Source organism: Periplaneta americana, chromosome 12 (genome assembly GCF_040183065.1).
Source record: "Periplaneta americana isolate PAMFEO1 chromosome 12, P.americana_PAMFEO1_priV1, whole genome shotgun sequence".
NCBI classification, from domain to species: domain Eukaryota; kingdom Metazoa; phylum Arthropoda; class Insecta; order Blattodea; family Blattidae; genus Periplaneta; species Periplaneta americana.
Window position 1 is genome coordinate 91,428,121 of NC_091128.1, and position 13,746 is coordinate 91,441,866.

A 13,746-nucleotide genomic window follows, 5' to 3' on the forward strand; every position below is an offset into this window, starting at 1 on the left:
ATTTGGTCAATTATGTTTATAAAATATAAAAATGAAGTCTGCAGACAGTTTTTTCTTCCTCCTGTAAAGTTTGGTTTTCGTGAGATACGAGGTTCTCAGTCTTAACCGACGATAGGAACCTAAGGAATTTAATCTGTACCAGCTCACTTGAATGAATGTTGTTCCTGCATAGTTTCATAATTAATGTAGCATATTACAACTTGCTTCTAATTAAGTGATTATAAGGTAAAGTAAAAGCAAGTAGTTGCCTGAATAATTGCACTTCACGGTTTTTTTTATTTTAGTAGCTTATTTTACGACGCTTTATCAACATCTTAGGTTATTTAGCGTCTGAATGAGATGAAGGTGATAATGTCGGTAAAATTAGTCCGGGGTCCAGCACCAAAAGTTACCCAGCATTTGCTCATAATGGGTTGAGGGAAAACCCCGGAAAAACCTCAACCAGATAACTTGTCCCAACCGGGAATCGAACTCGGGCCACCTGGTTTCGCGGCCAGACGCACTAACTATACACACAGGTGTGGACACTTCATAGTCGTATTGACTCCTTGGTCTGAAACATTGTTCCTACCTAACGGTCTTGTCGGCTACGGCGTGTAGAGCGCTATTCTTTCTTGAACAGTCGTATCGGCTCCCGGGTGTGGAGCGGTATTCTTCCCTCAACGGCTCTTGTGTTGTGTGTTGTGAATCTGACTTCCCTCCTGAAATATGTGATAATTTTGGTAATACAGAAGACCGGACTACAAACTGCTGCGAATCGTTTCATCCAAAATCCAGCCAGGAATTTAATGCTGCCCATGCTAATACAGTAGAACCTCGATTATCCGTCATCCTATTAACCGATCGGCGGATTATCCGACTGTCTTTCTCGCCCTGGTTTTACCATTACACAACATTTTATAGCAATGCTTCCGCGCACTTCCGGCAACAGGAGCAGTCACTTGTTACTTGTGAAGGGGGCGTTTATCCCAACTAGTAAAATAGTCACTATCTGCTTTCACCCCAATAACTTTCACACAATTGCAAACCCGTGCACCATTTGGTCTTTGTCATACTGTTCGAGTGGCGGTACTGTTTAAATTCTATGCAAAATCTCATCCATGACTGTCGAAAAAAAACATGTTGTGTTTAGTATCGAAAAAAAAGTGCAAGTAATTGAGGGGTTAGGGAAAGTAGAAACTATAGCTCATGCCGAATCAGAATACGAAATTGGCGTTACAACTGTGCGCTATTTAGTAAAAAAAACGAAGATAAAGTGAATAAAGTACGAGAATGTAAATCTATGACACGATGTCTTTACTCCAATCTATCTGCAGACAACCATCACAAGGATTCTCTTGGCAATTAAAACTCACCATTGGCAACCGGCCTTAAATTAGTGATTTTCTGATCCACCAACAAGCATATTAAGCTTAAGAACACATAGAAAATTACGTAAGTAAGCTTACAGTCTAAGTATTAGGCCTATGAACTTAATTTATGAAAATCTTCTGTTATACAGTCGACCTGGTTGGCGAGTTGGTATAGCGCTGGCCTTCTATGCCCAAGGTTGCGGGCCAGGTCGATGGCACTTAAGTGTGCTTAAATGCGACAGGCTCATGTCAGTAGATTTACTGGCATGTAAAAGAACTCCTGCGGGACAAAATTCCGGTACATCCGGCGACGCTGATATAACCTCTGCAGTTGCGAGCGTCGTTAAATAAAACATAACATTTTTTTCTATTATATGGATTATAAGATTATTTCGATTAACCGTTCAGTCCACCCACTTCATTACCACGAATAATAGAGGTTCTACTGTATACTGGATATCACTTCATGGAAGTATTGAAAGAAATTCAAGAAAACACGTACATAAAGATTCGAAGCAATAACGACAGAAGAAAATCAAAAAAGCGAAAACACAGTTGATACAATAAATTGAGGCAAGCAACCATAAATGACTTCCAACAAGGGAAGATCACTAGGTTGCAGTACATGCAGAGTGCGAATTAAAATTTCAAATGAGGGAGGATAGAGTCATAGATAGTGAATACCATACCACCTTTCATTTTAAAAGGTTGTTACGAAGTATTATCATATCCTCTGTATTTATTGTACAATCTTAGTTTGAAAACTGGAAAATTTCCTAAAAAATGGAAAATAAGCAGCGTATGTCCAATTTATAAATCAGGCAACAACACTAAAGTTGAAAATTACAGACCTATTTCGATAATTTCTGCACCTGCTAAAGTTTTTGAACAAATATTGTACACAAGAATTTTTAATCATGTCAAATGTTATTTATCTGAATTCCAACACGGTTTTGTTACGGGTAGATCTACTGTAACAAATTTAACCAACTTTGTACAGTTTGTATCAAATAGTTTAGACTGTAAATTGCAAGTTGATACTATCTATACTGACATGACTAAAGCATTTGACAAGATTAATCACAATCTTCTCTTGTCTAAATTAAATAATTAAGGTTTCTCACAACAAATGTTAAAATTAATGACATCATATTTAATAAATAGACAGCAATATGTTGAATACCATCAATGCGAGTCATATACTTACACTGCTGATTCTGGAGTACCTCAAGGCTCAAATCTTGGCCCACTATTATTCTTGATTTATATTAATGATTTGCCTAAAGTAATTAAATATTCAAAATGTTTACTTTATGCTGATGATCTAAAGATATTCAAATCAATACAAAATACGTCCGATCTAGAATTACTACAAATTGATATCAACAATATTTATCAATGGCTTTTAAATAATGGGTCAAACTTTAATACAAAAAAATGCTGTTATATGACTTATACAAGGACTACATCTTATTTAAGAGGTAATTATACATTGAACGGTTAACCATTACAACGAATATATTGTGTAAAAGATCTCGGCGTAACTATTAATTATAATTTGACTTTTCATAATCACATATTTAATATAACAAATAATGCTTTCAAAAATCTGGGTTTTATTATTAGAAATTCAAAAACTTTACAGAACACTTCGACTTTGACACTTCTTTTTAATTGTCATATTCGCGCTAAATTGGAATATGCCTCTGTAATTTGGTCACCCACTTGCAAATCACATCGTAATCAAATTGAAAAAATTCAAAAACGATTCTCTAGATATCTGTATTTTAGAAGATATCATTGTTCAGCCCTCCATAACAAAATTTCGTACAACAATCTACTTGCTGAATTTAATTTAATGTCTCTTGCCAGTCGTAGATTACTTGCTGAGCAACTTTTATTATATAAAATATTCAACGGTCTACTAGATAATAGCGAAATATTATCACAAATCCAGATTAACGCTAGAACATTACATTTAAGAAATCGTCAATTGTTATATTATAAAAAACCAAACACTTCAGCACATAAAAATTCACCAGTGTTAAAAATGTGTTCAAATTTCAATGAAATATGTAAAACATGGGATCTAGATTTCTGCATTTCTTACATGGAATACAAACATTTTCTTATTAATATACTGAAGGTTGTTGATTTTATATAATATTGCTATTTCTTACTCTGTAATTTACCAATTATAACTACATTTTACATTTTTGGCTATGATATCTATATTTAACTATTTTTCATGTATTTTATTTTGTATTTTTCATTTTGTATCTATATCTGTATCTCTTATTTAGGTAGTATCTATTTGTCTGTTCTTTTTTTTTCTTTCCTTTTCTCATTTTCCATTTTAATTTGTATTTACACTTGTATCTGTTTCATCTCTTTTTTTTTCCATGTTATCTATGTTTTTTATTTTTTGTAAACTAATATCTGTACTGTCTATTATAATTGGGGCTTGCCCTGTTATAGGCATAAATAAATAAATAAATAAATAAATAAATAAATAAATAAATAAATAAATAAATAAAATTATTATTATCCTCATTCTATACGGCTCAACGCTTGGTTGCACTGAGTTGTTTGTCTTGCATCTTGATCATAATAATTATATCCATGAGCAGGCTTAAGATAAGACGTGTAATTCCTAAGTTATTGATTGTTATCAGCTTGCCGGTGATGATAATACATCAATATCATTATTTTTGCTTACTTTATACTGTAATTTATAAAGTATACTCGTAATAAAACAATTATATTCTATGAGGGGGGATAGAAGTTATCCTGGCAGGGATGTAAATATAAATTTATGAGGGGGAGATAACTTTCCAACAGTGGGAAATCCCTCCCATTCCATCGTTAATTCGCACCCTGAGTACATGAAAAAAGTGAGTTACAAATTTTCAAGTCAATGTTTATAACATGGACGAAAGGTACTTTATGTTTATAACTTAGACTAGTGATGTCAAAGCAAGCGCATTTTTTTGACCTTGACGTCCTGCGCGGGCATCAAGCGCTAAGTATAGAAAGAGGAAGGGATGTGTATATGAATAAGCAGCCTGTTGGATTAAGAAAACAGTGGTGCACAAACTTCAAACGGAACGTGAAATTTTATGTTGTTATTTTTATATGGCTTCTTTCTGTTTGATATTATCTATATTGTCTGTAATACCAATTTCTTAATATTGCAGTTGTGTTTTAAACGTTAATAATATAATAAAGAGTTAAGAAGGAATATTCACATAAATTCCATAGTAGTACAACTATACTGTACTAAGTGGATGAAACACATCATTCATAAAGAAAGTGATATCCCCCCCCCCCAAAAAAAAGAGATTGAGTATGACATGATAAGTTGGAATTGATATTGATGGTATCTTTAGCCTTATAAAAGTAATCAAACTAATCAAAACAATATTACAGTACAAAGCAAAGTTACCTAGGTACTGTATATGTTTTAAGTGTAACTAATATTCCATAACAAGACTCTTATCGCATTATGCGTTTAAAGTGATATTGGTGAGCAACTTCCTATCATCAGAATATTAAATTATTATTTTCTCGAAATGTGCTGAAGCTATAGAGCTGACATTTTTACAACACATGGACACGTATCTTTTGCTTATGATGTAACAGTAGTTGCTTTGTTAATTCATTTCCTTACAAACAATTTCCATTCTGTAAGGCTATTACATAAATAGGCCTATATATGAAAATTTCACTTTTCTATAAAAAAAGTTGAGAAAATATTTCTTTTGAATAAAAATTCAAACTTGTGAAATATGAGCATTAAAATTAAAACTTACATTCTTATAATGCACTTATATTTCTCAGACAAATCTAAAAATTAACATGGATACAGTTTTAATAAGTTCTCTTCTCTTTATTTATTGAATCAGTGCTAATCATCCCTGAATATAGCTCGACCAAACGGCATATACTAGCTCTTTCGTCTGTCTCTTTGTTTTCCGCTGTAAAGCGCTCAGGCTCTCCTGAGCTCTAAAGGGCGCGGTTGCTCCTATGGGCATCAATTGACATGGCTGACTTAGACGAAACGTTCTTGCGTTAACAAAATTTTAACCATGCCAATATTTTAGTCCTAAGCCTGTTAAATGCGAAGCAGGAGTCGATACGACCAGTCTTGAGTGTTGAAGCGGGAGCCGAAACAACCGTCCTTCGATGTTACTGCGGGAGCTAAAACGACCAGCCCCAATCAACAGTCAAAAGTAAAAAAACAGGTTATTGGGAGCCGAAACGACCTCACCCGCGTTACTATAGCTCTGGCGTGTACTACGAAATTGCTACAATTATTTTCAGATCTGGATCACAGCTATATATCCCGGATTAAAATTTAAAAACTCTCAAATATTGGAGGTTCACTCTGTATAATATATAGGGCGGGGACCTTCTTCGTGCCGAGAACTCGTTTACTCACAGATGTTTTCCTTACCCCATCATCCAAGAGGGAATTGCGTGCTCAATTATGATGGATCAGCTTTCAGGCTGCAAGTTGAAGCGTTGCTGTCAACAGACTACTGCGATGTTGTTTATGACGTCATTCAACAATTAACCAAAACCGAGGAAACATGCGCAAAGGCAATTATTGGTCATTTGCCGCACAACACGACCTCTGATCTGTTCTTTCTTCTTCATCTCCTTGACCAATTTATGTCTTATAGCTCGAACGGCGGAATAATTGAAACAAACGAGGCTTCATGGAGATTCCGAGAAGAGGGAAGAGACCCTGGGTTCCTGTTCTTTGTGTTGCTGTCGAGTTAATTTAAGATTTTGGCGTTCAATGGAAGATAATTGTATGGTCTTTATAAATTAGCTGTTCACAGCTCGTATTGATATTGCAAAAAATCTATTTGGACAATGTAAAAACTCGCTATCCCCTACTGCTCTTCAAATTAGAAACGGTAAACCTACTGAACACAGAATATAGCCTATACAGTATTACGTACAGTACGTAATTTCGAATGAGATAATTACAATTAGATAAAATATGAGATAGAACATTTGCCCCATTTATAGCACATTTCCACTTCCTTTTTCCTAATAAATTTGTCTCTAAAAATCCTAACTTTGGACTCATTAGTAGAGAACTGATTTCTAGTTCAGTACCTATTTTGTTTGCTGCGACCTAGCCTATGTTATTCAGATATCTCTACGTTTCATGTATACAGAATCCCCCTATTAAAATTCTAGATACCTAGAGAAGAATAAAGAAGTGCATATAGTATTTGTGGACGTAGAAAAGGCGTTTAACAGAGTGGATTGGAAAAAAACTAATGGGGATGATAAAGAAAATTGGCGTGGATTGGAAAGAGAGGAGGCTGTTCAGTAACCTTTATATGAAACAACGCGTCAAAATCAGGATAGAAGAAGAAATATCAGAAGGAGGTGAAATAGGGAGAGGAGTACGACAAGGATGCCCTTTATCATCTACCCTGTTGAATAACTACTTGGAGAATTTAATGAAGAACTGTTTTCAGAATATGGAAGGAGTGATAGTAGGAGGAATAAGAATAAAGTGTTCAAGATCTGCTGATGATATGGCGTTGTTAGCAGAAGAGGAGATGATACTAAGGGATATGTTGCTGGAGCTAAATGACAGTTGTGAGCAGTGTGGAATGAAGATAGATGCTAAAAAGACGAAGACCATGGTTATAGGAAGAAAAGTAAAGAAGGTAAACTTGCGAATTCTAAATGAGACATTAGAGCAAGTGGACAGCTTCAGTTACTTGGGTGTACTATAAGTAGTAATATGAGCTGCTGCCAAGAAGTCAAAAGGAGGATAGCAATAGCTAAGGAAGCTTTTAATAGAAAAAGGAGCATCTTCTGCGTACCTCTGGAAAAAAGAACAAAGGAAGAGACTAGTGAAGTGCTTTGTGTGGAGTGTAGCATTGTATGGGGCAGAAACATGGACATTACGACGAAATGAAGAAAATAGACTAGAAGCATTTGAAATATGGCTATGGAGAAGGATAGACCGTGTCAAATGGACAGACAGAATAGGAAACGAAGGTGTGTTGGAAAGAGTGGGTGAAGAAAGAATGATGCTGAAACTGATCAGAAAGAGGAAAAGAAATTGGCTGAATTGGTTGAGAAGAAACTGCCTTTTGAAGGATTCACTGGAAGGAATGGTGAACGGGAGAAGAGTTCGGGACAGAAGAAGATATGAGATGATAAACGACATTAAGATATATGGATCATATGAAGAGGCAATTTTACTGGAAGCAAGTAAAGAGATAGGTTTGGAAGTAAATCCCGAAAAGACAAAGTATATGATTATGTCTCGTGACAAGAATATTGTACGAAATGGAAATATAAAAATTGGAAATTTATCTTTTGAAGAGGTGGAGAAGTTCAAATATCTGGGAGCAACAGTAACAAATATAAATGATACTAGGGAGGAAATTAAACACAGAATAAATATGGGAAATGCCTGTTATTATTCTGTTGAGAAACTTTTATCATCCAGTCTGCTGTCGAAAAATCTGAAAGCTAGAATTTATAAAACAGTTATATTACCGGCTGTTCTGTATGGTTGTGAAACTTGGACTCTCACTTTGAGAGAGGAACAGAGACTACGGGTGTTTGAGAATAAGATTCTTAGGAAAATATTTGGGGCTAAGAGGGATGAAGTTACAGGAGAATGGAGAAAGTTACACAACACAGAACTGCACGCATTGTATTCTTTATCCGACATAATTAGGAACATTAAATCCAGACGTTTGAGATGGGCAGGACATGTATCACGTATGGGCGAATCCAGAAATGCATTTAGAGTGTTAGTTGGGAGGCCGGAGGGAAAAAGACCTTTAGGGATGCCGAGACGTAGATGGGAAGATAATATTAAAATGGATTTGAGAGAGGTGGGATATGATGATAGAGAATGGATTAATTTTGTTCAGGATAGGGACCAATGGCGGGCTTATGTGAGGGCGGCAATGAACCTCCGGGTTCATTAAAAGCCAATAAGTAAGTAAGTAAGTATGAAGAGACAAAGAGGAAGGAAGAAAATAGGAAAGATTGGAGAATGCTGAGTTTGCAGTGAAAGACCTCCCTTTGGCAAAACACTATGAATGAATGAAGTTACATTTAGTAAAATATGTCCCAGAGTACCTGATTTGGTATGTAACTCAATTACATCAAAAAGTGCATTAAGCAGATTTTGAACCGGTCCTCCTCATATGGTCTAAACGTATAGAGATTACAGATTGCTATAATGGACGAACAGACTAGGATGAAAGGATAGAAAGATAGAAAGGAAAGTGAAATAAACTAAGATATAAGAGTAGATCAAGACAGATGGTGCTCGATACATTTCCTTGATAAAGTGTAAGTTTAGACATTTTTCAGTAAAATAACACCTTTGTATATATATTTATTACAATAAGAAAGTAAAGTATGTTTCTCTTCAACACATAGTTCAGTGTGTATGATATCTTTTTTTTTAGGGGCAAGAGAGCAACAACGTCGCTGAAAAAAAATGTTTATGGCCCACTTTGTTGAGAGTCTGTGACAATCTGCAAATTGGAAGGTAAAGTTATACGGTCCCAGTCGGCTTAATGACGGATTACTACCCGCCAATCTTAATTGAGGCAATGAATTTGTGGCTGAATCCAGCCTCATTATCTCTGTGGGTCATTTGCTGAAGATGGCTCCAGATTATTGTAGTTAATAATGGATGACGTAACGATTATTAGAGTACGTCAACAAAACAATTACAACGTTCGGTTTTTGACGTCCTTGGGGCGTAGTCAGGCTTCTTCTTCGGTTTGATTAGCCCGGCGCGGCGTCGAGAAACAAGCCTTACAAAGATGACATCTAACGCTGGGGTCGATAATCTTTCAGGGTTTCAGTTGAACATGATGGCCGAGAAGGCATGGAAATAGTCCGACATGGATATATAATATCACTCTAGTCATTCGAGAGGCTATTTTGCTTGTCATGGTTCGCGGCTTCAAATTCAGTTTAGAAACGATCAATTTTAATTAAAGAACGGTATGAAACTTTTCTTTTAAAAAGACTAATTTTAATGAGAAATAAAAAAATGCATAGCAAACGATAAATTAATTTTAAAGGAAGATAAAACTTTGTCCTAGTTTTTATTAAGAGACGAGTCAGTTTTGAAATGCAATAAAAGTCTGTTACTAACAAATTTAAAAAGTGTAAAAAAGTTGTTCATCGTAAAAAATGCTCGCCCATTTTAAAGAGCGATAGCCAAAGGTACTGTATTTCAAACAACGTATCAAGAAGTATTATTAGAAAGTAAATTAAGTAACAACAAAATGCTGAACAAGAAACAGTCGGATAAATCCAAATGTAATAAACGGGATAGCTCTATAAAAAGGCAAATCAATTTTTGAGAGCAGTAATACTTGTCTCAATAAACGGAATGATAAAGCATCAATCTTCTATAAGCCGAATATTCTTCACAATAAAACAAATTCGTTGTAAAAGTTAATAGGCGATAAACTTTCCACAATAAAAGTGACAGGCGATTTAAATTTAAAAAATTGCGTGATTAATTCTTACAGTACGATTATTTAGTCCTGACAGTCGCCGGCAATGTGCGCCTTGGTCAGGCGAGTCCATTTAGTTACGCCAAGGTGTGTTTGGGTTAGTCAGTTGCTTGCCTTCGGAGCGATCGGATGTCATGCGTGCGTTAGAGAAGTATGTTTCTAGTACAGTTAAGATATACTGCATTCCTTTACTGACCTCTCGCCCTTATCTCTACTCCGGCGCTCTCCCCACTACTCCTATTACTTCCCCTCTTTTCGCGTCGTTGAGCTGTCAGGACTAAATAATCGGTCTGTACTTCCCTTGAAGGAGATGGACTCGTCCTATGCTTTCATTAAGTTTCATTTGTCCTTGACGATACTTCCTCTCGTTTGATATGTACTCCTGTATTTTGATTTATGCTATCCTTATGATTGGGTGAATGTTTCTTGCTATACATTTTTTGTATGTTACTGTCACTTTTAAATTATGAGGGATTTGAATATATTAGGCTATTCGTTATCTCATGAAACCTACCTGCGCATCAGAGGAAGAAGTTTTCCTTCCTCACTACGCTTCTACTTGTAGCTAGGGACTTCGATTACTCCCACCATAAGGTTCTTACTATGAGCTACTACGCACGCAAGCATTTGTTTTCACGAGATAACGAATGACCTATACTGCTTAATACTTTTTTATTGCATTCGATTTTTGCAAGTACCGTAAAATGGGCTAATACCGATCACTTTTAATACATTTTCGTACGTAATTCATTAGCATTTTCTTTAATAAGTGCGTAATAAAGCAATACATTATCTCCCAATCTTTTATGTACCTGTAGATACATTTTTCATAATTTGACTAATTTTAATTATCATTTTATTTTTAAAAAATCAGTGATCGGTGTTACCTCATACGATGGGGTAATACCGATCACCTATTTAATTTCCCTCATGATCGCTGTCAAACTGTTGAAGGGGTTTTACCGATCAATAATTTATGTTTCAAAAAAGATTTAAAGAAAAATCAGTGATCAGTGTTAACTGGTAGAATGGCATAATACCGATCACCTATTAAATTTCCCTTATGGTCACTATTAGAGTATGAAGGTGTTATACCGATCAGTATTTTAAGTTTAAATAATGTTTAAAAATTATTTTAAACGTAGGGATTACAAAGAACAATGTACCATGCTATATTTCATCATTTTTCAAGAATACAAATTATAGAAATAATGGAAATCCGATTTTGGCATTACTCCCATATTTGTTTTCTTCCACTGCTCCAACACATGTCTCCAATGATCCTTCAGTGGATGAGAGAATGCCACATCAAGTGGCTGACGTAAGTGAATTGTATTAGGTGGCAAGAACACATACCGTATCTTATATTGTTTTCTTCACATAGCTTTATTATATTTATGGACAGATAACTAGATAAATTAACGCCGATTGTTACTTTAGGCCCTTGTAATTTCTTTTGCATAGGGGAGAAGCATCTTACAAAACCATTTCTCAGAAGTTCCTAGGTCAAACCAGCCGCTTTTATTGCGACCAAATTCTGCACCATTAATTCCACCTTCTGTTCAGGTATCATAGGGACGTGTGCTTCTGTACACGGTGAGGTACAGGGCCACCTATAGCTGCCACCACCATAACACTAATACTTGTTTTAGAGCTGTCCAAAATTTTCACTGGATGTTTCGAACCTCGCTTAACTAAGATCTTACTCTGCCCTAGGTCATCACAAAAATTAGTTTGTTCGTAGTTTATCAAATTTGAAGGCTGAACTCCATTCAAGGTCTCGTCTAAATTAGGAAACAATTGATTCATTGTGTCTCTCGTTATGAATGCTCTGGATCGCTTCTGTTTTCACTCATTCTGCTTGAGAGCTCCTTATTCCTAGTTAGGAATCCACGAAACCACTCATTTCCAGGACAATTATCCGTAAATATTTTCTCCTCTTTTAATTTTCAGCTCAAGTAGTCCTGAACAATATCTCTTACATCCACTTACTTCAAGAGAAATCTCCGAATGGACAATTTTCCATTCCTTACTGCCTGAACAGCATTATCCAAGTGAACTGGATTGTATCTATCACATCTCCGTGATGGTCCCGATTTTTTTTTTGTATAGGACCACCCATGATCGGTGTTACCCTGGAACTTTTCCATTTCCCATATTAAGTGTTTTAATTTCAAGTAGGTTTGGCCTAATAATTATCCAACTTACGAATAATATAAGTAACTAATTATACAACACATTTTAACTCTCACCTACGTCACAAACCATTCCAGTGAAGCAGTAGAACTGAAGTTACACAAGGATATTATAGCAAGCAGAAAACGACTTGGCGTCAACAATGGAAAATGAAACTTAATCAATACAGCTGCAAACCTTCACGCAGCTGGTTCATATCAGCCACATTATTAGCTTCGTAAATAACGTATTCTCCGACATACCTCACGACATAATACAACAAGAGCGACAATCTTTTAATGAAAAAGCAAAATGATCGGTATTATAATACTATGTCGGAATTACCCTGGTAGATTACGCAACCCTTGACAAACGGCAAAACCTGTACGCTTCGATATGTGCAGCATCTAACGGACACTTCTTGAAATTCCTGTTACATGTAAATTGTGGCATTTTTCCCTTTTGTACCTTCAATAAACATGTCAAAAAAAAAAAAAAAAAAAAACTAACTTTACAGTGCAATAGGAACTTTTCTTAACGCAACATGAATACGAACTAATTTTACAGAGCCATAGAATCTTTCTTTAGTAAGACATAAATACGAACATACTTTGCAGAGTGACAGGACCTTTGTTTAATAAGACAAGAATACGAACTAACTTTACTGAGCAACAGAATCTTTGTTTAATAGAACATAAATACGAACTACCTACACAGAATGATAAAATATTTTTTTAACAAGACATGAATATGAATTAATTTTACAGAGCGACAAGGTCTTTCATTAATAAGACACAAATACAAAATAGTTTTACAGAGCGATAGGATTTTTCTTCTCTAACACTTGAATAAGAAATAAATTTACAGAGCAATAGGATCTTTATTAAAATAAAGAATAATAGACATGAATACGAACTAATTTTACAGAGTCATAGAAGTTTTCTTTATTGACATGAATAGGATTTAATTTACAGAGCGATAGAATATTTTTTTATTAAGACATGAATACGATCTAATTTACAGAACGATAGAATCTTTCTTCATTATGATCTAATTGATAGAATCTCTCTTATTTATTGAGACATGATTACGCACTCATTTTACAGAGCGATAGAATCTTTCTGTATTAAGGCATGAATACGAACCAGTTTTACAGAGTGACAGCACCTTTATTTATTAAGACTTGAATAAGAAATAAATATACAGAGCAATATGATCTCTATTAGAATAAAGAATAACAGATATGAATACGAACTAATTTTACAGAATCAAAGAATATTTCTTTATTAAAACATGAATACGAATTAATTTACAGAGCGATAGAATCTTTCTTTAATAAGATATGAATACGATCTAACTTAGAGAGCGTTAGAACATTCCTTTATTAAAACATAAATAGGAACTAATTTTGTAGAGCGGTAAAATCTTTCTTTATTAAGACGTGAATACGAACTAATTTTACAGGCGATAGAATCTTTCTTTATTAAGACATGAATGCGAACTAATTTTACAGGCAATAGAATCTTTCTTTATTAAGACATGAATGCGAACTAATTTTACAGGCGATAGAATCTTTATTTATTAAGACATGAATAAGAACTAATTTTACAGGCAATAGAATCTTTCTCTATTAAGACATGAATGCGAACTAATTTTACAGGCGATAGAATCTTTTTTTTTTA

The 13,746-nt window shown here is 34.9% G+C and overlaps 1 protein-coding gene across 1 annotated transcript in view; it reads right to left on the reverse strand.

Moving 5' to 3' along the window:
• Window positions 1–13,746, reverse strand: part of LOC138710683 (monocarboxylate transporter 14) — a 261,013-nt gene that overhangs the window by 201,113 nt on the left and 46,154 nt on the right. The window lies entirely within an intron of this gene.